Here is a 9,058-nt window from a genome sequence, read left to right as displayed (position 1 = left end):
GCATTAGTTAAAGTTAGGGATATTTGTGAGTCAACAAAAAAAAGGGAATACTTTTTAGCCAAAACACAAACGAATAATATTTTGAATCTGCTTTAATGAATACTAGTCAAATATTTTATTTATTATGAGTCAACTGTAATTATTAATCAATTTAATCCTCTTTATTAGATACTTTTAAACACTTGGCTCAGGCTATGTTCTTGGATATAATTTCACTATGTAAGTATATATTCTATTCATTGAATTGTGACATCTATCGTGAGAACAATCAGTTACATATAGAAATACACTACAAAAATTAGCTAAAATTTTTTCTATTAATATTTCATTAAATTTTTTGAAGCTAAAGAATTTGGTACAATTCATTGTTAATTATCGTGAGTAGCATTGAATCTTTGTTATTTAGTGACTTTAGTTATTTATTGTTAATATATATTTTGTTTTATAAATGCTACGTTGTTATTTTGTAACACAACATTTATAGTGAATATGGTTGTAAATAACTATTGATACTGTGTTTTATAAAATCATATCATATATTTATATAAAAGAGAACCATAGGCCCGCCTACATGGCGCCACCACAAGCAAGAATTTCCTTTTAAATTTATTTATTTCCGAAACTATCCTTCATCTTTCATGAAAAGATGTGACTTTGATGAAGAGTTGTGACTTCTATAAAAAGTTGTGACTTTAATGAAGAGTTTCGGCTTTAATAAATAGTTGTGACTTTAATGAAAAGCTGTGACTTTAATGAAGAGTTGCGACTTTTAGCAAAACGTTGTGTCTTTTATGAAAGTTGCGACTTAAATTAAAAGTTGTGACTTCATAAAAAGTTTGTGACATTTATGAAAGGTTGTGAACTTTCTGAAAGGTTGCACCTTTTCCAAATAGTTTTAACCTTTCTGATAAGTCACAATAAATATTTTTCACACTAACCTTTGTTGTCTATAAATAAAAGTATTTCCTGTCCTTTTAAAACAACAAAAATTCTGATCTTCTTCTACTTCCTCATAATTATTTATTTTTGTACTTTGCTCCTTTTAGTGACTTACTAACACCACTGTTTTTAATCACTCAGTTGGTGAATAAAATCGTTTCATCCTAAGATGATGTAATTCTTTAAACCTTTTGTTTAGAAGTGGAATCATTTTTTTAAGGATATATTGTTTATTTAGTGGACTAGATTTTTTCCTTTATATTTCATTCTATTTCCTGGTATGTTTTTTACACTTATTAATTTATGTTTATGATATTAATTATTGTTTTTGAGTATATGTTTTAAATTTTGTTTTTTATGTTTTTGCAAAGTTATTTTCTCCTGTTATATTGAAAATATATACATATAGTACGTATCTTTATTGTACAAAAAATAATTATTGTGAAATTACTATACATAGCCGTACATATTATCTTTTCTTAGATAAATATGAAATTTTTTTACTTATCAATTGATGAAATTCATTATGCAAGTTCAAAAGTTATAATTGTTTTCATGAGTTTTTGAATATGTTAAAAAAAATATAAATTTTCTCCTTAGACATGTATCACAATTGTATAATCTATGTAACTTAAATGTTTCTTTTTATTACGAAACATCTTTGTATATATATTCATATTTTGTTCTTTATTTTCCTTTAAATGTTGATTAAAGAACTAATGATTTATTATAACATGAATAATTCATTCATTAGAGGCTCTTGACTTATGTGATAATGACAAATAATTAAATTCATGTTGGAATATTGCTAACTATTTTAAGAACGTGTTTTTCTATTATTTTTAATGTATGGATATTAGTAAAAAATTATTTGCAAGTTCAACGCAATTATTGTTTATGACCGCGCAAAGCGCGGGAAAATTACCTAGTATTTATATAAAAGAGAAGCTTAGGCCCTCCTCGTGGAGCCACCAATAGAAAGAATTTCCTTTGAAATTTATTTATTACAAAAACTAACTTTCATCTTTCATGAAAAGATGTGACTTTGATGAAGAGTTGCGACTTCTATAAAAAGTTGTGACTTTAATAAAGAGTCCGACTTTTATCAATAGTTGTGACTTTAAGAAAAGCTGTGACTTTAACGAAGAGTTGTGACTTTTATCAAAAGTTGTGACTTTTATGAAAAGTTGTGACTTTTATGAAAAGTTGCAACTTTAATGAAAAGTTGGAACTTTATGAAAAGTTTGTCACATTTATGAAAGGTTGTGCACTTTCTTAAAGGTTGCACCTTATCCAAATAGTTTTAACCTTTCTAATAAGTCACAATAAACATTTTTTTCACACTACCCTTTGTTGTCTATAAACAAAAGTATTTCTTCTCATTTTAAAACAAAAAAAATTCTGATCTTCTTCTACTTCCTTAAAATTAAATATTTTTGTACTTTGCTCCTTTTATTGACTTACTAACACCACTGTTTTTAATCAATAAGTTGGTGAATAAAATCTTTTCACCCAGAGATGATGTAATTCTTTAAACCTCTTGTATTGAAGTAGAATCATTTTTTAAGGATATATTGTGTATTCAGTGGACTCGATTTTTTCCTTTATATTTAATTCTATTTCTTGGTATGTCTTTTACACTCATTAATCTATGTTTATGATATTAATTTTTGTTTTTGAGTACATGTTTTAATCTTTACTTTTTATGTTTCTGCAAAGTTATGTTCTCCGGTTATATTGAAAATATATACATGTAGTACGTAGCTTTATTGTACAAAATATATTATAGTAAAAGTACTATACATAGGCTTACATATTATCTATTCTTACATAAATATGAAATTTCTCACTTATCTATTGAAAAAATTAATTATGCAAGTTCAAAAGTTATAATTGCTTTCATGTGCAGGCATAATTTCTTTTTTGAATATGTTAACAAATTTATAAATTTTCTCCTTAGACATATATCACAATTGTATAATCTATGCAACTTAAATGTTTCATTTTATTACGAAACACCTTTGTATATATATTCATATTTTGTTCTTTATTTTCCTTTCAATATTGATTAAAGAACCAATAATTTATTATATCGTGAATAATTCATTCATTAGAGGTTCTTGACTTATGTGATAATGACAAATAATTAAATTCATATTGGAATATTGTTAATACTTTTTTAAGAACCTATTTTTCTATTATTTTTAATGTATGGATATTAGAAAAAAATTATTTGCAAGTTCACTGCAATTATTATTTATGACGCGAAGCGCGGGAAAATTACCTTGTTAAATTATAATTGTCAACTTCTTGAAATAATTATGCAATTATATCCGATGAATACAATGAACTCTTAGGGAAAAACATTTTGAAAGATGGAGCATGCTTTTTTCTAGAAAGGCCACTAAATGCGAAAATTGTGAAACACTTACGGCAATTTGTATTGAGATGAAAAAAATAGAAAATGAGAGAGAGCGGAATAAGGATCAGAAGATGGAGATAATGAAGACTTATTTAAAAAACAAATGGTGTACCTAATATTGAGGAGCACAGAAATAATATTTATGAAGTTGAAGATAATATCCTCCTCTGCTTGTATTTTTCATTCGATACGATTTTGTAGTCAACTTCATGAATATTATTTCTATGTTCCTCAATATTAGTCATACCATTTGTTTCTTTAAATAAATTTTCATCATGTCTACCCATATTATTTGTATCAACATCATTAATAATCATCTTGTCTCCATCTTCTGATTCTTTTTCTGCTCTCTTTCTATTTTTCCCCTCTATAAAAATTGCCACAATTGTTTCATAATTCTCTCGTTTAGTGACATTTGTATAAAAACATGGTCCTTCTTTCAAAGCCTTTATTCTGCTAACACTTCATTGAATTCATCGCATACAACTGCATAATTATTTCAAGAAGTTGACAATTATAATTTAATTGTATTAAATACTATATGAATAGTTAATTTCAAGAATATTCACTATAAAAGGTTCATTACAAAGTAATAACTTATCAATTACTTAATAAAATAGACATTAAAAACAAATAACTAATGTCACTAAACAACAAATTGTTCATTGCTACTCATAATTATAGTGAATTGTACCAAATTCTTCAGATCTAAAGAATTAAATTATATATTCAAAGAAAATTTGTTAGTCGATTTTCGTAGTGTTTTTATAAAGTTACTGACTTTTCTCACAATAGATGTCATAAGTGGATTAATAGAATAAATACTTACATAGTGAAATTATAGTCAAGATCACAGCTTGAGCAAAGAGTTTAAAAGAATCCAAATTTGGTGAATGAGCACTGATTATAATCACATCAATTTTTTCTCTCCGTTGGAGAGCATTCCATTGCTTCTGAAGATGTACGAACTGCCTTTAACATGACGATTCGTTCATTTCTTATATCTTAATTCCATCATAATTTTAAAGTTATATTGCACTCTTTTGGTTATGCAGTTACACATATTAATCAACTTATATTGTAAATGATCTCAATCTTAGCCATGTTTACCCCAAAAAAAAATTTTGCAATATTATTTTTAATTAAAAATTGAATCTATCTATGTAGAGTATGACAAGATAAATAGTGGTGGTACAATCATTATCTATCAAGTTTGAAACCTATTTTTTTAATACCATGAGAATTGCCCCTTTAAAATAAAGAAAATTAAATAGATGAATAAATTGATTGATCATTATAGTTAAACTATGATAAACATAATATTTGACTATTATTCATTAAAGTAGATTCAAATTTATACCTTTTAATTACGGGGGAAAATAAAGTATTTTAAAGATTTGTGCGCTATCAAAAACATATAACAATAGGTATATATTGAAGAACTTTCTTAGAAGGTAGAAAAAGCAGTCCTTTATATTAAAATGAAAACTTTTAATCAAAAATGAAAAAGCTAAAAAGTACCTCTTCACTATCTGAAATAGAACATAAATATTATTCGTTTGTGTTTTGGCTAAAAATACCCCACTTTGTTTTTGTTGGCTCACCAATACCCGTAACTTTAACTAATGCCACCAAGAAGGCCATGTGATATATTTTTCTCACCTGACCAATAAAAATCATATCCACCGTGGAAAATCACGCAATTTAATACTCGTTAGGCCGTCCCAGTTAAAATTCACCCTAACCCTTACCCTAATTTACAAGTAAATATAAAACCATACTAAGTGTTCGGTTGGATCAAAGAGGCGCTGGATGATGATGATTCTGGTTACGTGCGTCTGTATCATAATAAGATGAAGACGAACATATATTTGTACGTTGAATGTACGAGTATGCGAGTTTAAATGTTAAAACAACTTATGCTTGAAAAATTGTTATAAGGAACACTTATTATGACTCTGCTCAACTCAAGAATAACTACACTCAATACTACTCCAAAAAATACTTACTCATATGGTTGTAAAACAACTTCTTCTATTGTTTGAGGTAATTACATAAACATAACTTTAAAAGCTCTCTTGGAAATCATAGTTTTCTCTTACTAAAACTAGCCAAAATCTCTTTTGGAAGTCTCAGCTTCCTTTCTTGTTCAAAACGTGAAAACGTTTGTAACTCTTAGCGAATACTTAGTTTCCTTATAACTTTTGAGAAATGAACTCAAGTCCTTACCCTTTGATTAATTTTCATCTTGATCCTTAAAAAAAATTAAAACGTTTAATAAAGACTCTTGAAAACTTTGAGAACTTACTTTGACTTTCTTCTTAACTTTTAGACTTGACTCCTAACTTTTTTGACTTATTTGATCTTAGCTTTCCTTGAATTAGATTATGGATTCAAGGTTAATGATATCATTTTGATGGATAATTTCATGATGTTTAGATGTTCTTTAGAGTGTTTGAATCATCTAAGAATCATAGGTACATCACTTAGGAATTAGTACGAAAAGGTAGGGGAAGAATGGGGAGAACTGTCTCTAAGAGGCGCGGGGCGCCAGCCCTCAAAGTTTAGAGAACTTTTTGTGGCGCTCTTGCTGGCTCGACGCTCCAGAGGCCAAAACTCAGAAAAACTTTTGTGGTGCTCTTGCAGGCGTGGCGCCCCAGCTAGAAAATCTCTGACCTTTCTACTTCATTTTTCATCTCTAAGCCCTCTAAACTTCCATGGTTCTTTTCCTAAGCACATAGGACATTAGTACCCTCAATGCCCAATAGATTTAACTCAAAAAATAACCCGTAATTACGAATCAAATCAACACTAGGCATTCAACAACTCAAATAACAAGAATTGGACAATGTTCTCAAGAACTTCACATACTAGAATGTAAACAAATCACCAATCACTGAATTGAAACAAGTTTGGTGTGTGGGTTAATGGACCTAACACTAAATGATCTCACATACCTTAATAAGGATCACCCCTACAAATTCTACTCGCAAAGTTTTGACGTTTTTGGCAAATTCTTGACTTTTGTCCCTTTCTTTCTTCTTTTCTCTCATCTCCATGCCCTAACCATAACTCTAGCTTTTCAAACTGAACTAATTTTGTTCTGTTTAATCCAATTATTACCTAAAAAAGAATTAGGAAATTATTTAGAGAAAATTAGATTGTTTAGTCTTTGTTCTTTCAATTATTCATAAATGTTTTAATGTGTTTATAGAAGAATCAAATTAGATTGTTTAGTATTTGTTTTTGATATAGTCATGTTATACACTTCACTCAATATTTGTCTAGATCCAATTTAATTAGATGTCCTAAAAGTGCCATAATTTTTGAAAAAACATCTTAGAAATATTGCTTCAACAATTCGAGATCCAGAAGAGCGCAAAACTAGTCATCACACATCAGGCCAAAAATCATTATGTGAATCTCAACAAAAGAGTACAAATAGAAAATATGGGACAATGCCCCGTCTTAAAAATAAATATTCCTAATCTAATCCAAAGAGCACTAATGTTTCCATTTTGAACTCCCAATACCAATGATATTTTTGCGAGAAGGGAGAGTTCAATGCAAGAGAAACTCGATCCTCCACAATTTCAGGTAATCCCCACTACCCCAACATTGAGAATTCATTAAATAAACCATTTTTTTCTATGAAAAGTAATGTTGGTATTGTGCTTCAACAACATCAATATAGACCATTATTGGAAATGTTTGGTTTTGTGGTGTGCTTCAACAACAATAGTATAGACCATTATTGGAAATGTTTGGTTCACCAAGACAACAACACCCAATTATAGGTAACATTACTCATAGGCCTTACTCGTCATTTTAACACTTAGAATCGTCAAACTCAAAGTGAGTACATCTTGAAACTCAATATACCTCATAAAACAACACAATCACATAGGAAAATTATGTTTGATATAGGTATTGGAAATATGACAATTGTGACTACAATTTGAATGTGAATGCAGGAAATCCAAACACATATTTAGGTAGCACAACGATGCCTTACATTGATGCTGAAAATTCGACTAGTGATGCACTTGGAACAATAAATGCTATTTTCAGCAACATATTGCTGAACCAAATATGTCTTATCCGAGCAATATAATCTCAATAAATAAGAGTGATATAGGAGGAAGTGATTCAATTTAGAAGGAAGATTGTGATGCATATTCCAATTTCAATCATATTGGTTATTTGTTCATAAATCTTGGACCTCCATATGCTAACTTACCCAATTCATATGAAAGTGAGTTTAATAAAGTCTATTCTGATGATTAGGTTTGTGCTTCAATCTAATCATATATTATATATATTTTTTGTTTGAATGTTGGTATTAGCTAATATCAATATAAGTTTACAACAAAAGTTTACTACACCAGCTGATGCATATCACTTGGTTTAACACTAACCTATATTGTTGTAAATTTATATTAATTTTAGCTAATACCAACAATTAAACAAAAATATATATAGTATCAAAAAACCACATTGAAGAACTTACCTGATCATCAAAATAAACTTAATCAAGTTCATTGTCATATGAATTGGGTAAGTTAGGACATGAAGGTTCAAGATTTATTACAAAATAACCCATATTATTGAAATTAGAATTAGCATCACAATTTTCCTTCTCATTTGAATCTATTTCTTTTATATAACTCTTATAAGTTGTCACGATATTGCTTGGATAAGACATATTTGGTTCAACAATTTTTTGTTTTAAATTACTATTTGTTGTTCGAAGTTCGTTACTAGTAAAATTTTCAGTATTAAAATCATACATCGTTTTTCTACTTTAAAATGTTTTTTTTCCTGCATACACATTCAAGTTGTATTCATTATTTGTTGTATTTCCAACACCTATATCAAATATTATTTTCTACCTGAATGTGTTCTTCTATGAGCTACATTGAAATCCAAGTTGTACTCACTTTGAATATGATGATTCCAAGTGTTAAATTCTTAGCCAGACTAATGAGTAATGTTTCCTATAATTTTGTCTAGTCGTCTTTGTGAACAAAAATATTCCAATAATGGTCTATGTTGATGTTGTTAAAGCACATAATCAAAAAAAATTTCATAAAAAAAGGTTATTTAATGAATTCTCAATGTTGGGGTGGTTGAACCTGAAATTGTGGAGGATAGAGTTTCTCTTGAATTGAACTCTCCCCTTGTTGACACCCAATTTTGACTGAACTTTAACCATTTTAGGGATTATATTCGACTAAATACGTATTTTAAAATTTACTTAAAGTTTTGAAGTTTTAGTTGATATTTCTCAAAAAATTATATATTTTAGTATCATTTAGTTTATAAAATTATTATAAATATATTTACATTTTAAATTTCTAATGAATTTCAAGTGTTTTTTAAAAAATAAATGATTTTCAATTATATAAAAATATTTTAACATATGTAGTATTTTAATTAAATAGTAATTTCTACACTTTCCCTAAATTTTAAATTCTAGCCTATTCTGTCATAATTTCTTTCAATTCTAGCCACTTGAATTCGAATTTATTTCAATCATAGCCCCTCTTTCATTCCAATTCTAGCCAAATGTTATTGTAATTGTAGCCATTCCATATTCAATCCAATCTAATTTCAATACATCTCATCTCTTAATCTCATCCATCTATTTTATTAATCGAATCCTAGCCCTTCATTTCAAATTAGATCAACGATTAT

The sequence above is a fragment of the Solanum pennellii genome, chromosome 10 (assembly GCF_001406875.1).
Source record: "Solanum pennellii chromosome 10, SPENNV200".
In the NCBI taxonomy this organism is placed as follows: domain Eukaryota; kingdom Viridiplantae; phylum Streptophyta; class Magnoliopsida; order Solanales; family Solanaceae; genus Solanum; species Solanum pennellii.
This window is presented reverse-complemented; position numbering follows the sequence as displayed.